The 21,585-nt window shown below is 41.3% G+C and overlaps 1 protein-coding gene across 3 annotated transcripts in view; it reads right to left on the bottom strand.

Annotated features, from left to right (window-relative positions):
* Positions 1 to 21,585, bottom strand: part of ELOVL6 (ELOVL fatty acid elongase 6) — a 133,983-nt gene that overhangs the window by 110,691 nt on the left and 1,707 nt on the right. The gene's annotated exons all lie outside the window — the stretch shown is intronic.

Genomic DNA, 21,585 nt, shown 5'->3' with positions numbered 1-21,585 from the left:
TATCTATCTCTTACTACTAATATATAAACTTCATAAAAAGAAAGTGAAAGTCAGTCGTGTCTGACTTTTTGCGACCTTCATAGAGGTAGGGATTAAAAATACTATTTCATTAAACAATCTGCACAGCTATGCCATTTCACTAGGTTTAATGCACATCAACTTCATGGTAATGAAGCTTCAGATATTTTAAATGTATTCAAATTATCCACTCTAGTCTGTTGTTACAATACTAAAAGCATGCATGTTGCCCATATGTTGCTACAACATGTACTGATTTTGGAAACATTATATTTTCTATAGAAAGTGTAACTAGAATGGGAAATAACAAATGGATTCATGTGAAATACCAAGAATGGTGATGTACCAAATGAAAAGTTTAGGAAATAGGTAGACAAAGGGGGGAAGGAACCTCATTATCTCACACACTGCCTCCTTTGAGGTTTTTTTTTTTTTTTTTTAATTGTTTTCTATTCAGTAGTTTCTTATGTCTTACTGGGAAACTTAGTAAGACGGTTTCTCTGACATAGGAGATTGATATTAAGGTATAATTCATATCATTACAACCAGCAAAAGATGATGCTATGAGGAAGAATACCATTCCCTCTTAAAATACTGGTAGCAGTATATAATGTACATCATCAGAGACGGCAATTTGACAATATCCATCAATATTTTCATTGCAGTTTGTTGCTTGTATATCTTACAGATATACTGTATCTCAAATAATAAAGGACTGGAAACAACACAAATGCCCATGTAATGAAACAATATACAGCTTCAAAAAAACACAGTGCAGAAGCTCCTTTTTCACTGAAATACAAACGATACATGTATGCATACATAAAATAAGTTTAGATAGTAGTGCTCAATGAAGAAATGAAGATGTAGAACATTATGGATAGTATCCTACCACTTGTGTATCTAAAATTAGAAAATAGAATATATTTGCAGATTTTGTATTTGCAAATCCTCCTACTCACTAAAATTCATTTCTACCCTCTCCTGAAATCAACACCTGAAGCACTTTCAGCATCAACTGTGGACACGTACAGAGTGGCAAAAAAATTTGAGTCATGTGACATACGTGCCCAACTGAGGCAGAACGGGACAAAGGACCCTCCGCTTCCAATTTCAGCTCTCGCGCTGTGAGCACGTGTCCTTTCCAGGTCTTAGCGCCCTGTCTCTCGCATTTCTGTGCTTTGTTGTTGATGTTTCGTTGTTTCAAATGGCCCCTGGTGCTAACGTGCTGCCTTGCTCCCAAGCAAAGCTGTGATATGTCTTATGAAGAAATTTCATGCATGAATCAGAGAGCCACTGGCTGGGCTCACTGTTAATGAATGAACAATATATATAGTATGTATTTAAACAGAAATGCATACAAAACAAAAATACATATTGATCAAAGTGATGAGAAGCTCTCAAGAACCAAATCCTATATTTCCCGAGTGCATTGGTTCTGTATTAGCTAACTCAGTGTTTGTGGTGATTTTATAGAACATAGCTACCACGAATAATACATCCCAGGTGGTGCTAGTGGTAAAGAACCCACCTGCCAGTGCAGAAGATGTAAGAGATGTGCGTTTGATCCCTGGGTTGCAAAGATTCCCCTGGAGAGCAACCCACTCCAGTATTCTTGCCTGGAGAACTCCATGGACAGAGGAGCCTGGCAGGCTACAGTCCATAGGGTCACACAGAGTCAGATATGACTGAAGCGACTTAGCATGCACGTACCACCAATAATAAGAACTGACTGTATTCACAGTTGCTTTTACATGCAAGACCATAAAGGTATGCTGGTTATCCACAGGAAGGGGCACTGTGAATTAAAAATGGATTTATACCCTTTTATGGACTTCCCACGGAGTGGATGGACCCCACTCCAGTACTCTTGCCTGGAAAATCCCATGGATGGAGGTAGCCTGGTAGGCTGCAGTCCATGGGGTCGCTAAGAGTTGGACACGACTGAGCGACTTCACTTTCACTTTCCACTTTCATGCACTGGAGAAGGAAATGGCAACCCACTCCAGTGTTCTAGCCTGGAGAATCCCAGGGACAGGGGAGCCTGGTGGGCTGCTGTCTATGGGGTCGCACAGAGTTGGACACAACTGAAGCGACTTAGCAACAGCAGCAGCATGGACTTCCCAAGTAGCTCAGAGGTATAGGAGACACAGGTTTGATCTCTGGGTTGGGAAGATCCCCTGGAGAAGGAAATGGTAGCCCATTCCAGTATTTTTGCCTGGAGAATTCCATGAACACAGGAGTCTGGCGGGCTACAGTCCATGAGGTCACAAAAGAGTCAGACATGACTTAGCCACTAAACAACAACAGATCCCTTTACATTGAATACACTTTCCAATAAGTACCCTTGTGTACATTTTTTATTTTATACCATGCCTGTTTTAAATTATTTTTTAAATGAATAAAACTAAAGGTAAAAAAAAAATTAACTAAAAGAATGTTAACAGTAGAAAGTTCAACAACTGGCTTTAAAGGCTACCCAGAGTCGAATTATAAAGATAATAGACAACCAAATACCAAAATTCTATCAACTTTTGACTCAATACAGCTTTAATGTGGCTATTTCAAGGTGGTATAATAAACCATTTTGCCGAATATATTTAGCTATTTTGAACAATTTTTCCCCAGAAAATTTTTTTTCTTTTTGGCCATTTTCCCTCTGTCTCTTACTGCCGTAAATATAAAATAAGGGATCCTGAAACACGCCTATTTGGATTCTAAAGAAAAATTGAATCATATTTTGGTTAAGGAAATATCTACTGGCAGTTTCTCCAGCTCACTTAACATGTTACAGTCTATCCTTAAATTACCATGGTTCCCTCATCAAAACAACTCCTTGAGGGGTTTTTGGGGAGAGGAGTGTGTGTGCAGGCACCTTCCTTGAGGACTTGCTATGCTTCTGATTTTAGAAGGCATAAATTTGCTTTCCTAAGATGAAAACTCCACAACAAAGAATGTTTAACCACTGAAACGAATGGCAATGATAGAGAAACATGGGCTCAGAATCTAGATTTACATACCATATTGATAATTTATTTTAATAGGATACTGTATTTTAAGGTACTTGAAATATCAGCCTTCCCAGGTGACACTAGTGGTAAAGAACCTGCCTGCCAATGCAGGAAATGTGGGTTTGACCCCTGGATCGGGAGGATCCCCTGGAGAAGGAAATGGCAACCCACTCCACCACTCCAAGGAAATGGCTCCACTCCAGAGGAGCCTGGGGGGCTATAGTCCACGGGGTTGCAAGAGTCGGACGCAACTTCCTGACTAAATAACAACAACAAATAGTTATTGAACTTTCTGTGCTTTGTGGCAGGCTTGACTGAAAGGCAAATCTTATCAAAATTAGTATAAAATGCTATAAAGATGATAATACAAGTCACAACTAACTATTAAGAGAGAATCTGCCAGAACTAAATTGGAGTTTAGAGGGTTTAAATGCAAATGGAAGAGTTAGGGGGTTTAAAGGCAAAGATTAAAACCATTTCAAAAAACTTAAGGATTTATGAAGGTGGGAGGGAACGTGGAGCTTTCTGGGTAAGTTTTCAAAGCAGGGAAAAGAGATGGATATTCCTGGTGACAGAAATAAAAGGAAAAGATGGGATGGAAACACAAAGGAAGTAAGAAGTGCTTCAGTCTGCCATGAACATAAGCTATCCATAGGAAAAAGGGGGAACTAACTTAATACAGAAATGGTGAGTTGAGGTCATATTACAAAGAATCTTGCGTATCAGGTTGTGCAATTTGAGTCCATGGATAGGCAATCTGCAAGCAGTGAAAAGGTTTTAGACAGAATTGTGATACAATGTTTCTGAATGCCTGCTGCTAAGTCAGTCCTATCTGACTCTGTGGGACCCCATAGAGGGCAGCCCACCAGGCTCCCCCATCCCTGGGATTGTCCAGGCAAGAACACTGGAGTGGGTTGCCATTTCCTTCTCCAGTGCATGAAAGTGAAAAGTGAAAGGGAAGTCGCTCAGTCGTGTCCAACTCTTAGCAACCCCATGGACGGTAGCCCACCAGGCTCCTCCATCCATGGGATTTTCCAGGCAAGAGTTCTGGAGTGGGGTGCCATTGCCTTAAGTGTTGGATTAGGAACCCTGTTGTTATACGGAGAGCCAGGCAAAAATAAAATGGTGGTTCACAGACAAACCAGTAAAAGCTACCTTTTACAGAGGGTTTATAAAACTCCGGACATTTGTAAGAGGTTTACACACTTTATCAAGTTTAATTCCGGCCAGAACCCCATTTGATTACCCAAATTTCACACTGAGAAATGAAGACCCATGGAGGTTAATGAATGTGCCCAAGTTCAGCAAGTGTAGAAGAATTAGAGAGCCTCTTGATGAAAGTGAAAGAGGACAGTGACAAAATTGGCTCAAAGAGCAACATTCAGAAAATGAAGATCATGGCATCTGGTCCCATCACTTCATGGCAAATAGATGGGGAAACAATGGAAACAGTGTCAGATTTTATTTTTTGGGGCTCCAAAATCACTGCAGATAGTGACTGCAGCCATGAAATTAAAAGATGCTTACTCCTTAGAAGAAAAGCTATGACCAACCTAGACAGCATATTGAAAAGCAGAGACATTACTTTGCCAACAAAGGTCCATCTAGTCAAGGCTATGGTTTTTCCAGTAGTCATGTATGGATGTGAGAGTTGGACTATAAAGAAAGCTGAGCACCAAAGAATTGATGCTTTTGAACTGTGGTGTTGGAGAAGACTCTTGAGAGTCCTTTGGACTGCAAGGAGATCCACCCAGCCCATCCTAAAGGAAATCAGTCCTGGGTGGTCATTGGAAGGACTGATGTTGAAGCTGAAATGCCAATACTTTGGCCACCTGATGTGAAGACCTGACTCATTTGAAAAGACGCTGATGCTGGGAAAGACCGAAGGTGGGAGGAGAAGGGGACAACAGAGGATGAGATGGCTGGATGGCATCACTGATTCAATGGACATGAGTTTGGGTAAACTCCAGGAGGTGGTGATGGACAGGGAGGCCTGGCGTGCTGCAGTCCATGGAGTTGAAAAGAGTCAGACATGACTGAGTGACTAAACTGAACTGAACTGAAATTCAGCAAACCATGGAGTGACAAATGGCAAAGGTGGATCTGGAACTCAGTGTGCCTGCATCCAGAGGACAGACTATATACTAGGCCACAAGAAAACCTTCAAAATAGTTTAAAAGGTTGAAATCATACAGGGTATATTCTCTACCACAAAGGAATGAAATTAGAATGAAATACCAGAAGGAGGTGTCAGATAGTCACACACTGCTTCTTTAATGACACATTCGGGGAAAAGAAAGTTGAGGCCATGGTTTTAAAAAGAGAAATGGAAAGTGTTCTAGTTTCATTCTTTTGCAAGTGGTTGACCAGTTTTCCCAGCACCACTTGTTAAAGAGATTGTCTTTAATCCACGTGGATTAAAGACAATCTCTTTAACAAGTGGTGCTGGGAAAACTGGTCAACCACTTTCTAACACCATACACAAAAATAAACTCAAAATGGATTAAAGATCTAAATGTAAGACCAGAAACTATAAAACTCCTAGAGGAGAACATAGGCAAAACACTCTCTGACACGCATGACAGCAGGATCCTCTATGACCCACCACCCAGAATATTGGAAATAAAAGCAAAAATAAACAAATGGGACCTAATTAACCTTAAAAGCTTCTGCACAACAAAGGAAACTATAAGCAAGGTGAAAAGACAGCCTTCAGAATGGGAGAAAATAATAGCAAATGAAGCAACTGACAAACAACTAATCTCAAAAATATACAAGCAACTCCTACAGCTCAATTCCAGAAAAATAAATGACCCAATCAAAAAATGGGCCAAAGAACTAAATAGACATTTCTCCAAAGAAGACATACAGATGGCTAACAAACACATGAAAAGATGCTCAACATCACTCATTATCAGAGAAATGCAAATCAAAACCACTATGAGGTACCATTTCATGCCAGTCAGAATGGCTGCGATCCAAAAGTCTACAAGCAATAAATGCTGGAGAGGGTGTGGAGAAAAGGGAACCCTCTTACACTGTTGGTGGGAATGCAAACTAGTACAGCCACTATGGAGAACAGTGTGGAGATTCCTTAAAAAACTGGGAATAGAACTAACTGCCTTATGATCCAGCAATCCCACTGCTGGACATACACACTGAGGAAACCAGAGTTGAAAGAGACACGTGTACCCCAGTGTTCATCGCAGCACGGTTTATAATAAGCCAGGACATGGAAGCAACCTAGATGTCCATCAGCAGATGAATGGATAAGAAAGCTGTGGTACATATACACAATGGAGTATTACTCAGCCATTAAAAAGAATGCATTTGAGTCAGTTCTAATGAGGTGGATGAAAATGGAGCCTATTATACAGAGTGAAGTAAGCCAGAAAGAAAAACACCAATACAGTATACTAACGCATATATATGGAATTTAGAAAGATGGTAACAATAACCCTGTATACGAGACAGCAAAAGAGACGCTGATGTATAGAACAGTCTTTTGGACTGTGTGGGAGAGGGAGAGGGTGGGATGATTTGGGAGCATGGCATTGAAACATGTATAATATCATATATGAAACAAGTTGCCAGTCCAGGTTCGATGCACGATACTGGATGCTTGGGGCTGGTGCACTGGGAAGACCCAGAGGGATGGTATGGGGAGGGAGGTGGGAGGAGGGTTCGGGATGGGGAACCCATGTATACCAGTGGCAGATTCATTTTAATATATGGCAAAACCAATACAATATTGTAAAGTTAAAAAAGAAAAGTAAATTAAATTAAAAAAACAATAAAAAGAGAAATGGAGAACTTCATTTATGGCATGGGTATTATAACCCAGGCTCTAGGTAAACACTTAAATAATTCCACTATCACAAGGCTGCCATAGACATGCCATGAGGATTTGTTGAAAGACAGAAAATAGGATGGAAGGCAGGCAGGTAGGCTGTTTCTGATGAAAGCAAAGATTTCCAAAAAGTAATACTGTGCGTGACCTTTCTCTGCATTTAATTTTTATAATGTTTATCCTAATCGTGGCAAATACATAAACTTGTACAGCAGGTTTGGCCTTTTTTCTGCACAAAGAGAACTGACTTCCAACTAGTTGGACAAGCAATACAGATTGTTTGCTTGCTGTCTGCAAACAATGCTAAATTAAAGGCAACCCTTTCCAACAGCCTCTCAGTGAAAGTGGATGTGAAGTAAAAGTGTGATTAAAACAACAGGGAACCTGTTTTAGCTGAAACATATGATGTTGTCATTTCAAAGGTCAAAATATTTAAGTATTGGCACTTGCGTATAGCTCATCCTAAATATGATTTGGGCTTATGAAAGAAGAGGGCACTTTTACCATTATGTTCCTACCTGATTTACATGTGTTTTTCTTTCCCCTCCCACCACTCCCCCCACCCCCCGCCACTATGCCTACTGAAGTTACTCCAAGTCCTAAGGCTGGTTTCCAAGTTGCCAATCTACGCGCATGTACCCAACCTCATTCCTCACAACAACCTCAAGTAAACCTCAGTCAGGCAGGGCTGAGTCTCCTTGCAGCTGCTACTGCTGCTGCTAAGTCGCTTCAGTTGTGTCTGACTCTGTGGGACTCCAGAGACGGCCGCCCACCAGGCTCCCCCGTCCCTGGGATTCTCCAGGCAAGAACACTGGAGTGGGTTGCCATTTCCTTCTCCAATGCATGAAAGTGGAAAGTGAAAGTGAAGTCACTCAGTTGTGTCTGACTCCTAGCGACCCCATGGACTGCAGCCTACCAGGCTCCTCCGTCCATGGGATTTTCCAGGCAAGAGTACTGGAGTGGGGTGCCATTACCTTCTCCGCCTTGCAGCCGCTGCTGCTTATCTAATCCTTCACTTAATGTCACTGCAAGAAAGAGCAGGTGGGAATGAGTTCGGCTTGTCCAACTCACAAAGACAAGGAAGGGCCATGCTTTACCTGTTCTCCTCAACATGTGGGGCTGTAGTGGGTCGGGAGGTGCATGGGTTCCAGTCTTGGGAGATGGGCATGCTCAAGATTGAATCCCAAGTCAGTCACTCACTTGCTCTGGGGCAGAAGTGAGCCAATCATTTCTTTACGACTCACTTTCCTCAACTATAAAGGAACAGTTACAGTGCATTCCTGCCCAGACTATCAGGGGAATTTATGAAATAAGGTATGTAGAAGTTACCAGGTAACATCTGCTTCAAAAAACCAAACATTTACCCATGCATTCGAGAGAAGCCAAGATGGATTTCCGAGGACAATCAACCCTACACTGTCCACCTGCACCCTTTGGCCCACCAGGGCAGATGGAAGGGAGGGGTGGTCCTCTCTAAGCAAGGCTAGGCTTTTCTACCTTCCTAACTGATTATCAACAAATGAGCCGCTTTTCAATATACCTGGCCACTTCCCCCGTCAGTGACACAGAGTCCCATTACTCCTAGGACAGCTTAGCAACACAGCCTGGCTCAGAGCCCAGCTTCCAGGATCATACCTCAGCATTATCCATTCCCCTGGGGACCGGATTCTAGCCTGCTAGTGAGATTAGGAAATGCCTTGGGCCACATGAATCTGGGCCTTGTGCTGGTGTGTTCTTTGATATCCTATCACTGACTTTCTTCAAACATTGCTCTAGTCTTGGTCTAGGACATTGCCTTATCCTTACCTTATTGCCAAAATCATCTAAGTCTTTTGAGGAATAATTAGATACCTGGTTGCCGTCCTCTTCAGATATTAACTCTCTTAAATTCTGTGTTGGTACTTTTGGCCTGGCTAACAGAGAGCCCCTGAACACTGCCTCTTAATCTCGGCCCTCTGTACACAGTCATGGCTGGCATATCGGAGAACATGGGGTTGGTTTTCTCTTCTACCACCTTAAAAGTAAATGCCCAGTTCTCCTTTTTGTCAATCTACCTACAATAAGAGCTCTCAAGTTTCCTGCCTCTTAATGGAGTCTTTCTAAAGTCCCACTATAGTGATTTTCTTTTCTATTTTCTATAATTTCTATATTCCAGCACTTGAGTATTTGCTCTGCTATATGACACCTACCTATATTTTGCATGGACATTTGCCTTCCTGAATGGATTGTAATTCAAATAGATAGAGATATTTACAGAGGATCTAACACTCATAGGACATTGCCTTCTTCTCTCTCTTCTTGCCCATCTCCTGCATGCCACGCACACTCTGATCTTTTAGTAATTACCAGCTGGTTTGACCCAAGAACAGATGGATCAGCCTGGATGCACACAGCTGCTGAAGAGCAAGACCTCTAGAAGTCTCTCCACTAGTAAAATATTAGGTGCATTGAGACAACTATTGGTTCCCTGGAGTAAAAACCTAACCCTGTTTTCAAAAGACAATCATAATTAGAATTTTGGTACATACACAGGTAAAACTGTAACAAACTAACTGTACTAATTATGTATATGTATGTGTGCAATGTGTGTGTTTTACAAATTGGCCAGACTGTTTTGTAGGCAGGTAATTTTTCCCTGTAATATTATATGATGTACATTTTCTACCAAGATACATTTCTCGGTAATGTAACTTTAATGGGTATATAAGTATCTATAAAATTTTTCTGGGTTTTTTTTTGGGGGGGGTGGGTGTGCAGGTAGAGGACCCTTCTATCAGACTATTCTTGACTATAATTGATCTTAGTCAAGTACATACAAGAAGATCACTGATATTAATTTTTAATAATAATTACATATATATATACATATACTTATTTTGTAGAGTTATTTTCTCAGCCATAGAAGAACAGAATGCCTACTTCAATGTTTAAGGCTAATTTAATAGTCTGCACAAAACTTTTTGAGGCCTATAGGTACTGACAAATATCAGTCCAATTAAGGAAGTTCTTTCTTGTATTTTTGGTATAAAATTCTAGATTTAGTGCTTGATTCCAATTGGAAAGTCCAGTAAGGGAATTTTTTTTTAAGATTAATGTTCAGTAGAAATTCTGCCTTTGTATCACTGTAAGACTACAACCCAGAATATGTGAACACAGAAGAGATTACCAAAAATAAATAAATGAAACTCTTCAAGAGTGAATAAGCATATTCTATAAGTATTTTTAGCTTAAGTGAGCATTATATTGCTGTAAATTATTGGAATAAGAGTCCCATCCAAAAGATACAACCATAATTATTACCAAAACTCCTATTTCATACAGTATACTTCCAGCGATTTGGACTTTCCTAAAGAAAATGAATGAAGCCCACTCTGTCACCCATCCCTATACTTTTAAAACACTGTCTTTGGAAATGGTTTCTGTGATTTTCCCAGTAAGTGCTGGGTTGCAGGCCAAAGTGGGAGACAGAGTGCAGCCCAGTGGGCAGACTCAGCCTACCAGGCTATGAACCCGTCTCTGAGGATGCCCAGCATCTGAACCCCTTTCTGTAGGAGTCTTTGCAAGTTACTCATGCTCTTTGTACCTGGGGTTCCTCAGTTGCAAAACAGGCCCCATCACAAAGTGCATTTTGTAAAGCGGAGGCTTAGTTGAGTCACTGTTCATAAAGTCCCTGTTAGACCTGGGATAGGCTCTCAATAACTGTTAGTTAACATTCTTGTTGGGCTTCCCAGATGGAACAGTGGTAAAGCGTCTGCCTGCCAATGCAAGAGACAAGAGTTTGATCCCTGGGTCGGGAAGATCTCCTGGAGAAGGAAATGGCAACCCACTCCAGTGTTCTTGCCTGGAAAATTCCATGGATAGAGGAGCCTGGTTGGCTACAATCCACGGAGCTGCAAAGAGTTGGACATGACTGAGCACACACACACACATAATACCCTTATTAAATGCCCAGAAGTCTTCAAATAAGCATTACTCACAAATTCTAGCGAACACAATTTAATCACTTTCCACAATCATAAATCCAATTGATAAGGATTAATTGTGTATGTTTGAGTGCATGTACAGGTGTGTTTTCAATTACCCATCCTTCTCTCCCCAGTTCTCTCTGGATTCTCCCTTAGAAAACCCCAAGTTTTCTTTTGTCCCTTAATAAAATTTGTCCTTTAATAAAATTTCAAATCTCGAGCTTTTAAAGGCATGCTTTGTGATACAAACCCGAAAAGACAAGTTCTCTGTATGTATGAAGAGACGCCTTCTCAGCATTCTGTGAAAAAGTATTTTCACTGCTAAGCATAGCTGAGTGCTGCCATTATAAATCAGGGTTATCCAGGACAGCACAAACACTTGAACTCTGGATGTTACCTCCTATAGCAGAATACAGTTGATCCTCATTATTGCAAGTTCACCTACTTATTAGAATTTATTTCTCACCCCCCACACAGTGCTTCCATGGTCATTCATGGTCATTCACAGAGTGGTGAGTAATCTGAGTTGCCCAATGCCTGAGCTTCAGGCTTAGGTCAAACAAGGTAATGCTCTGCCTTCTTATTTCAACTCTCATATTGGAAATAAGTGTCCATTTTTCAGTCTACTTAGTGTTACATGTTGGAGAAGGCAATGGCAACCCACTCCAGTACTCTTGCCTGGAAAATCCCATAGACGGAGGAGCCTGGTGGGCTGCAGTCCATGGGGTCACTAAGAGTGACTTCATTTTCACTTTTCACTTTCATGCATTGGAGAAGGAAATGACAACCCACTCCAGTGTTCTTGCCTGGAGAATCCCAGGGACAGCAGAGCCTGGTGGGCTGCCATCTATGGGGTCGCACTGAGTTGCATACGACTGAAGCTACTTAGCAGCAGCAGCAGCAGTGTCACATGTTCTACACTTTTGTGCTTTTTTGTTGGTGATTTCCCTGTTAAAAATGGCCCCCAGGGCTGAAATGCCATCTAACTAATGTTCCTAAATACAAGGCTGTCCTGTTTTACAGAGAAATTCATGTGTTCGATCACATTCTTTCAGGCATGAGTTATGGTGCTGTTGGCTGTGAGTTCAGTGTTCATGAATCAACTATACATAAATAAGGTGTAAAATAAGGTGTCTTTAAACAGAAACACTGGATAGGAAATGGCAACCCACTCCAATATTCTTGCTTGGAAAATTCCATGGACAGAGAGGAGCCTGGTGGGCTACAGTCCATGGGGTCACAAAGAGTCAGACATGACTGAACAAGTGAGCATGCAAACAGAAACATATAAAACAAAGTTATGTGTTGACTGGTTGACAAAAATATGGCCAGAAGCTTGCAGGAACCTAACTGTATTTCTTCTAGGAACAGAATTTGCCAATTTAGTGTTTCCAGTGACGTTATAGAACATATCTAGTCAAGTAATGAGAATCAACTGCACCACCTATAAGGAAAATGGACAGAGGGAGACAGTACTAATCCATACAAAAACTTTGTGGAGTATAATCCAGACTTCATATCGGTTGGTTAGTGATTACCTTCTCTTTTGTAACCAAGGACTTTAAGTCTTGTTACAGTGAGACAGGGGTTTCGTTGGTGGCTCAGAAGATGAAGAATCTGCCCACGGTGAAAGAGGACCAGGGTTCGATCCCTGGGTTGGGAAGATCCCCTGGAGAAGGGAATGGCAACTCACTCCAGTGTTCTTGCCTGGAAAATTCCATGGACAGACAACCTGGTAGGCTACAGTCCATGGGGTGGCAAAGAGTTGGACACAACTGAGCGACTAACACGGTGAGACAATGAACCTATGTTGCCTGGAATATGGGGAGTTTTCATCTGAACTTTATGTTACCTAGTGCAGAGGAAGTACACGAAAACTAATGTTCACGGATCTCCCAAACCTGCTTTTCTTGAGATCCTAAGTACAAGAGGAAAAACAGCATTCCGAGCCATGCTGACTTTTCATATGTTCATGTGATACCTTCCTGTACCTTCCTGTATCAGCCCTGTGCTGAGTCATCTGCAGGTCTGTGTAAGAAAGTAGAAAAAGCCCAACCTGCATAACCATAGTAGTGTGCTATTTCATCCACTGACCTCATCCGCTTATCACTGTATTCAAATAGCACCTCTGACCTGCTTCCCCGCCTCAACAACACAAATTGCTGGGTGTGACTTAGTCAAGCCTGAGAATGAACACCAACAGAGAAAGGTGAACTAGGGCCTGACAAGGCTCAGAAGCAGGCCATCACAGAAGCAGGTAGATACAGTAAGGACGGTAAAAACCCAGATAGAACCTGAAACACTAATACCATTATTAAGCCACTGAACGACTACAAAGTTTTCCAATCGGAGCTACTCTTATATGAAATAAGTAAAAGTTTTATGTTTTAAGCCACAGTTATAATGCTGCTGCTGCTGCTGCTAAGTCGCTTCAGTCGTGTCTGGCTCTGTGCGACCCCATAGACAGCAGCCCACCAGGCTCCCCTGTCCCTGGGATTCTCCAGGTAAGAACACTGGAGTGGGTTGCCATTTCCTTCTTCAATGTGTCAAAGTGAAAAGTGAAAGTGAAGATGCTCAGTCATGTCCGACTCTTAGCGACCCCATGGACTGCAGCCCACCAGGCTCCTCCATCCATGGGATTTTCCAGGCAAGAGTACTGGAGTGGGGTGCCATTGCCTTCTCCTAATTATAATGTTACTTGCAGTTAAAAGCATCTTAACACTATTCCTTGATTGGTGGTTTGTTCTACACAGCAAACTGATGTTATTACCCAAAGAAGACATAATCCATGAAGAAAATAATCTGAAATATACTGCATATTTATTCTACTGGTCTATTAACCAGTGTAGTCTTTGCTCTTTTGAAAACAGTGACACATGTCTCCTCAAGCTTTTCCAATGTCAGCTAGAACAAACACTACATTAAAGAAACACAATTATCCCACTTAACAATTTGGTGAAGAAGTATTTAAGAATAGGGAAAAATGTTCCAACCTTTATCAAGAAAAAAAAGTCAGGTTACAGAAAAATAGGGTATGAACTCTATGAAAATATTCTTGCTAAAAATATAAAGATGGATAAATGGAAAGAAAGATGTTTAAAAAGATTTACACCAAAATGTTTACCTAAAGGTAACTTTTACTCTATTTTTTCTTATGTTACCTAAATTTCTGACAATGTATAATTTCAAGTTACTTGCACCAGGCCTACCCACTGAATGAAGAAACTATAACTACAAAAGAAACTGAAGAAAAAAAAAAAAGCAGCAGCTACAACTTAATAGGAGTTTATTCCCTTACAAACTGTTTGTGACAATACATAGCTCTATGAAGATGCATCCTAATACCTTTCTACATAAGATCTTAAGAGAAAAGTAAAGATTTTATGTATATCTCCTAATTCTAGGCCTCCAGACGCATATAATTTGATGAAAACCAACACATATACAAACTTCAGGAACTAGCGTGGAAATATTAAATCTTTAAACTCAGCTGAACTCATGAGAAAACAAGAGTATTATTTTCAGGTGAAAAAAAAGCAATTTAAGCCAACTACTGAAGACAATTGGCATGCTATTGATGGTCTGATCCAAGATCAATGAAAACACAGCTTATAGCAATACTTGGGTAAACTACCTATATTCCAAATATTCTACACTTTGCATATCAACAAGGCATTTGGAACTGTTATATTGTAACCACCTAAGGAAAATAGTTTAAATCTATTAGAGCACATCTAGACAAGACAGACTATAAATATAAAAGAGACTATGTATTCTACTCACTAAGAAAAGTTTTATCCCGAAAGGAGTATACAATTGCACCACTTTTCGTTAGAATCTATGTTCCAGTGAGTCCCTTGGACAGCAAGGAGATCAAACCAGTCAATCATAAAGGAAATCGACCCTAAATATTCACTGGAAGAACTGAGGCTGAAGCTGAAGCTCTAGTACTTTGGCTACTTGATGCAAACAGCTGACTCATTGCAGAAGACTCTGATGCTGAGTAAGATTGAGAGCAGGAGGAGAAGGGGATGACAGAGGATGAGACGGCTGGATAACATCACCGACTCAATGGACATGAGTGTGAGCAAACTCCGGGAGACAGTGTAGGACAGGGAAGCCTGGTGTGCTGCAGTCCATGGGGTTGCAAAGACTAAGACACAACTGAGCAACTGAACAAGAACAGCATTTCAATGTGCGAAGGTAGGATGAGCATAACTCACCAGCTTGAGTCCCTATACCCTGTCCCTTCAGCATTGCTGGGGAAAAAAGAGGCTCTGGATACCAAATGTTTTGTGGGGAAGAAACAGTCTCCCCAAAACTGAGCTTTTTGTTCCTTAGCCAAGAGATAATTCACAAAAACACAGTAGAGTCTTTCTTCTTTTTTTTCGTCCAGCTTATTCTGTGCAGATTTCCTTTGTGAGTGTGTTAGTCTCTCTATGTAATAATGCAAATTTAAAAAAGCAGCTCTCTGGTTTGCCTGAACTATCCACATAAATACCAATCCAAGCCTACATAGCAGCTGCAGGATGTTGACCATTTCTTATCTGCTAACGAGGGATAAGCATCAACATTGGCTCAATTAAAAAAGAATTCAATAATAAAGATTTCTTTGTAAAAGTACCACAATATTCATATCATATGGCATTCAAATGAAAGCCTATTTTCAAGATAAAGTATAAATAGATATCAAGTGTTTAAAATATGTGAAAATTTGTTTGAACATTTAAAAATTTATCCAAGTTTATAATGTGAAAATTTCTGTTTAAATGTTTTGCAAAGTCAAGGACAATCGTATAGCCCTCACCCTCTACCAGTTGGAACTCTAACTACATACTCAGAGACTGTGCCAATCAGAACACTGTATACCTGATAGGCTGTAATTTTGGTATTAGACTCATAAACATGTTGCTCTAGAATATGAAATGATGAACAATTTCTTATGCTTTATTTTAGAGTAGTTGTCAAATTAAAAAAAGATTTTTTTTTCTACGATAGGAAAAAAGTTGCCTTAAAAAATTACCTGAAAAAGAATGAAGGTACTTTTTCTTCTAATGTTACAGAAGTCATAAATGTTTAGCAAATTAAATTTTAAAATTTACTTCAAGAAATATTATTTTTTGAGGAAAATTAACACTCTTTTAGAAAAATCACGTCTAATATACCTAACACATATTAAGTATGCAGTATTTTCCTTATAGTGATTATTTTCTTTTTTGGTCCTTTGGAATATTTCTAACCATATTTCTTGTTTTCTTGTTTCCAAAAAGAACACTTAAGTTGTCTGCAGTTTAAGTGCAGAACTTTTTCTAAATTTATAAAAGGTAAAACCAAAATCTCATCATTAATTCAATTACAGAAATTTTGTTACGAACTATATCCCATAGGATTTGGAGCCATTCTTCTCCACCCTCTTCTCCCTGCTCCAGTAACCTTTTGTATGCTGACTGAGACAATGCAAAGACTCTTATGGAAAAAGGAACACCAAGTCTTCCTAGACACAGCGAACTAAAAACAAAACATTACTTCTCATGTGCTCACATGGAAATCCCTTCTAACGAGGAAATACAGAAGAAGCAAGTGTTCAAAGCAATGCCCCAAAGTGATTAGACCTCTGCAAGGCAATCCTGTGAAAAATCTCTCAGCACTTAGTTCCCAACCATATCCCTGGTTCTTCCTACCGGACCAGACACACCAGATTCTCTGGCTCCACACAGGCTGGCCTCTGGACTAGACTGGTCCTTTATACCCCTTACAACCTTCACTGCAGACAGTAACTAAATCCTTCCAGCGCCTCTAAATCAGACTCTGTTTCCCAGGCAATGGGCAGTGCTGGAGTATTTGTTAATGATATATCCAATGTACGTGTGCGCAGTCTATTTCCAGATGCCACAAGGTCCCTGAGCCAATTATCCTATTGTTTTTTGCTCTCCAGAGGCAGGTTTATGTTTAATCTTTTATTGCTGTTAGATTAGATGACTCTTGTCCCTGGGGGTCCTTTGCCCTATTAGATACATTCCTGAAACCCAGACATAAAAGTTGTCATGTTCAAGTCAAACAAGTGTCTGTTATAACCTTCCCTTAAAGAGGCAGGACACGTTCCTACTCAAAAAAAAAAAAAACCAAACTGTATAATTTGGAATTGGAGAGAGAAATTTATTGTGACCTCAATCAACAGTATGGCTTACCTTTACTTTAATTTGATAAAGTATACATCTGAAATAAGAATGTGCATTTCTGTCCTCACAAAATGCTTTATGTTTGAAGGAAAGGTATGACCAACCTAGATAGCATTATTAAAAAGCAGAGACATTACTTTGCCAACAAAGGTCCGCCTAGTCAAGGCTATGGTTTTTCCAATGGTCATGTATGGATGTGAGAGTTGGATGGTGAAGAAAGCTAAGCGCCAAAGAATTGATGCTTTTGAACTATGGTGTTGGAGAAGACTCTTGAGAGTCCCTTGGACTGCAAGGAGATCCAACCAGTCCATCCTAAAGGAGATCAGTCCTGGGTGTTGACTGGAACGGCTGATGCTAAAGCTGAAACTCCAGTACTTTGGCCACCTGATGGGAAGAACTGACTCATTTGAAAAGACCCTGATGCTGGGAAAGATTGAGGGCAGGAGAAGGGGACAAGAGAGGATGAGATGGCTAGATGGCATCACCGACTCAATGTACATGAGTTTGGGTGAACTCCAGGAGTTGGTGATGGACAGGGAGGCCTGGCGTGCTGTAATTCATGGGGTCGCAAAGAGTTAGACAGGACTGAGTGACTGAACTGAACTGAACTGAACATTAAAAGAACCAAGGAGTCGTGTCTAGACCACAAAATTTAACTTCCAGTTTAACAAAAGGCCTATGTAAACATTTTATCACTATATTCATATTTATTACTAATGTGAATATAGAGACAGATAATCATAAATAATTTGCATGATTCCTGGAAACCCTAGAGAAGCCAGACTGCATGAATATACATCACATAAAAGTTCAGATTAAAGTTGAGACAATATTATTTGCTAGGATCACAACAGAGATTGCAATTTTTCTCTGTATACATTTTCTCAGTGTTCTCACTCTTAACCTAGTGCCTAAGAGGCCAACATCTCAAATGCTTTCTAAAGTTTATTGAATAAATGTTAAGTTCCTCACACTTAGGATTTTCAATTTTAAGGCTAATATGAACTGTGATTCTCCAAACTAAATGGCAAAAACACACTGGGTACAGTGTGGACACAGTAGTTTCCTAGACAGTTGACCACATTTGTATTGATTAAATGAGACACTGTGGCCTTTTCTGTCTTATGACCACAGACGGTACTGTTTTCCAGCCACTTTTCTTACAAAAACACACAAGTCACAAGGAGGATTTTAGAGATCAATGCAAAACAATTGTCACTCCAGGAAAAACAGCCTGCATTCCAAAGTGTGATAGATATTAGATGCTATATTTTGAGTAAAAATCTAACACAGGCTTATAATACTTTTATGTTTTTTCATATTGAAATTGTATGTTACCTTCCAAATCTCACATCTAAGAAAAAACAAAAAGATGTGCAATTTCTTTTTAACAGTGTTTAATTTTTTCCTTAGTAAAAACCAATCTGTAGATAGTTTCCTTAGCCAGACAGTATTTACTTCTAAAAATCCCCACACTATCTTATAGACCTCAAACACAGCATACAAAATACAAAAACAATAAAATCTTTATAACCATTACCACGGGTGGAAAGAAGGTCAGAAAAATATACAAAGCAGTGAAAGGCTGGGTGTGAAGGATGTCATAGGGGAGCGGGGGAGGGTTTCGTGAGGTTCTAGGCAAACCCTGTGATGACGTCACCTCACAGACATAATGTTACAGCAGTCAGCACAGGCCTCCTGCTTTCTTATTGGTGAACACCGTGTCAGCCGACATCAGAAGATAATCATCATTGGTCAGACAATTACAACTGAAGCAACTAGCATCCACCACTGCTAGCTCAGACCTGGCAGGCTGCTGAAAGAGAAGGCAGAGCTTAGCCCAGCTGCCCTTCTCAGTCAGTGAATTTTATGTCACCTTACCAATCCCTAGGCGATTTTGCCCCCTTCCCAGCAGACCCCATAAATGAAGTCAGCTACTTGTGAAAATAACAGGTAAAGGCCAGACATCTCATAAAAGAACAAAACACCTCTATTTTCAATGCTGTAAAACCACAAGGACTTTTCAGTGTCAAATCAGAACTTAAAAATGTTGTTAAGCTAAAAACAGGTATTTTCCTCTATCTCATGCAATATCCTCTCATTTACCAGATAATATTACCCAGGATACTTTTTAACTGACATATAAAGATGCGGCTCAGGGTGATTCTCCAAGGCATATTTATTACTCTGCATTTTCCCATAGTTTTTCTAATGTATTATATGTGAAACTATTTGCTAGAAAAGTAAAATGGTCTATAGTATTTATCCCGTGTCTAAAACAATGAATACAGGGTTAATCATTGTTTGAGCAGCAATAAACTTGATAAATTTGCTTCAGTTCAACTCTAGTTTATAAAAACACCACTCCAAAATAAGGGTCCCATTACATTAATATGTAATAAAGTAATGAATACAGATTATAGGATAAGTTTAATAAAGGCCTTCTTAAATCATATTCAAAGTGCAGACAGCACCCTGACAAAACAACAACACTCCTGACCTTCCTTGCAATTCTTCAAAACACAGTGAGTGCAGCTTAATCTTTGAGAGATAAGTTATAACTTAATTCTGTAAACTGAGTTTTATTTGAGGCTATGTCTAGGGAATTTTTAAGGACAACTGAAAATAATTTGTCAAAAAAATACAGTAGAAACTTCACAACATTGTTTTTCCTCCAGAAGCTATTTCAAGTCATCTGTAGTTAATGAGTCTGGCACATGCAAGACTTTGTGCTTCCTAAACTTTCCCTCTCCTCAAGAGCATGTGAGCCTTGGTTAACAAGGGATATGAAAAGGAAAACCTTCATTTTCTAATACACCTAGTTCAAGACTTTTTGGCTGTTGACATTTTGGGAGAGGTCTATAAAATGGGCACCCAAGGATACTGGGAGAAACGCATACACTCTGGGATAAAAAAAGGAAGCAAGACAATTAGGGTCAAAGAGAGAAAAAGTCAGAAAAAAGTCAGAAAGGGGAACTCCTAATATGTGACTATGGCATAGTATTCAAAACTCAAGGGAAGGCCAAGTCTGCTAAGGTTCAGGTAGCAGTGCTGGCAATAAAATAGACATCCATCATCACTTTAACTCACTAATTAAGACTTTTCCCAGGTATCTGCCCTGTACAATGCGTTCTTCAAGATGCATTCAAGAGTGGAATGAGAAACACGCCCTGAAGAGATGATGGTCTAGTAGGAGGCACAGTGTGTTAGTCACTCAGCCGTGTCCGACTCTCTGTGACCCCGTAGACTGCAGCCTGCCAGGCTCCTCTGGTCATGGAATTCTCCAGGCAAGAATACTGGAGTGGGTTGCCATTTCCTTCTCCTAGGAGGCACAGACATACATCTAAATACTTACGCATATGAATAAAAGCTAGGAAAGATACTGCCAGATGAAATGTACAGAAAAAGAGCTCAGAGTGGTAAGAGTCCAACAGGCAAAGATAAATTGGTGCATTTTTTCCCATTTTCAATCCCCAGAGGGTTATGCCCTGTTTGATTCGGGTGTATTGGTGTATTGGTCAATAGAGAAAGTGAAAGTGAAGTGGCTCAGTCGTGCCCGACTCTTCGGGACCCCATGGATAGTAGCCTGCACCAAGCTCCTCCGTCCATGGGATTTTCAAGGCAAGAGTACTGGAGTGGGTTGCCATTTCCCTCTCCAGGGAATCTTCCCAACCCAGGGATCGAACCCAGGTCTCTCACATTGTACACAGACGCTTTACGGTCTGAGCCACCAGGGAAGTCCAATAGAGAAAGAGGCGGGAAATAGTACCAGGAGGTGGTGGAAGCACAGAAAGTGGCCCCAGAGAAAAGGCAACAAGTGAGTAGGAGGAGTATCCACCGAGGAGGTGCAAGGAGAGGGGCTAGCCCACAGTGAGCTCGAGCATCCGGCCCGAGGGTAGGCCAGTTCCGGAGGGGCAGGTTCAACAAGCGTGCAGCAAGGTGAAGACTGGTCAGATATTAGGAAACACAGACAGCGCAGGGCCGATGGGACGGGAAGATGGACTGAGCGGTGTGACAAGACACCACGACTAACAGTCGCAAAGAAGACCTTCGCCTTCTGCTGGTTCGCCGCGCGGCTCCCGGCGCCACCGCCCCCGCCCGGCCTTCAGCACCACCCCCTACGCAGGAGGAGGAAGTGCCTGGAGAGAGGTCCCTTTAGTGGGGCCCGAGGGACGCTTGGCTTCCCTAAGCGCAGAGGCCTTAATTGTCTAAACTCCTACGGGATCGAGCCTCCCGGTGCACAACCATCTTCCGGACCCACCCTCCGCGCCTCCGCCCTCGGAGGCCCAGGAGGGGCCTCGGCCCAGAGCGCTGCCGCACTTCCCAGCCTTCCGAGCGAATCGCGTGGCCCTCCTGGCTTCCGGCTGTAGCCCTCCGGCCCCCGCGCCCGAGGAAGCCCCCAGCCACGCCGCAGCAAGTGTGAGCGCGCCAGGCCGCGCGCCGCGCCCGCCCCAACCGGCCCGACCCCGCCGGCGCGCATGGCGCACGGGGCGGGCCCAGCCTAAGACCACAAATGGCCAGCTGGTCCCCGGCGGGCTGGCCGCGAGGGAGAAGGCGGGAGC

This window comes from Bos indicus x Bos taurus, chromosome 6 (genome assembly GCF_003369695.1).
Source record: "Bos indicus x Bos taurus breed Angus x Brahman F1 hybrid chromosome 6, Bos_hybrid_MaternalHap_v2.0, whole genome shotgun sequence".
NCBI lineage: Eukaryota > Metazoa > Chordata > Mammalia > Artiodactyla > Bovidae > Bos > Bos indicus x Bos taurus.
The sequence above is the reverse complement of the archived record's forward strand: the minus strand, read 5'-3'. Positions and strand labels throughout refer to the sequence as shown.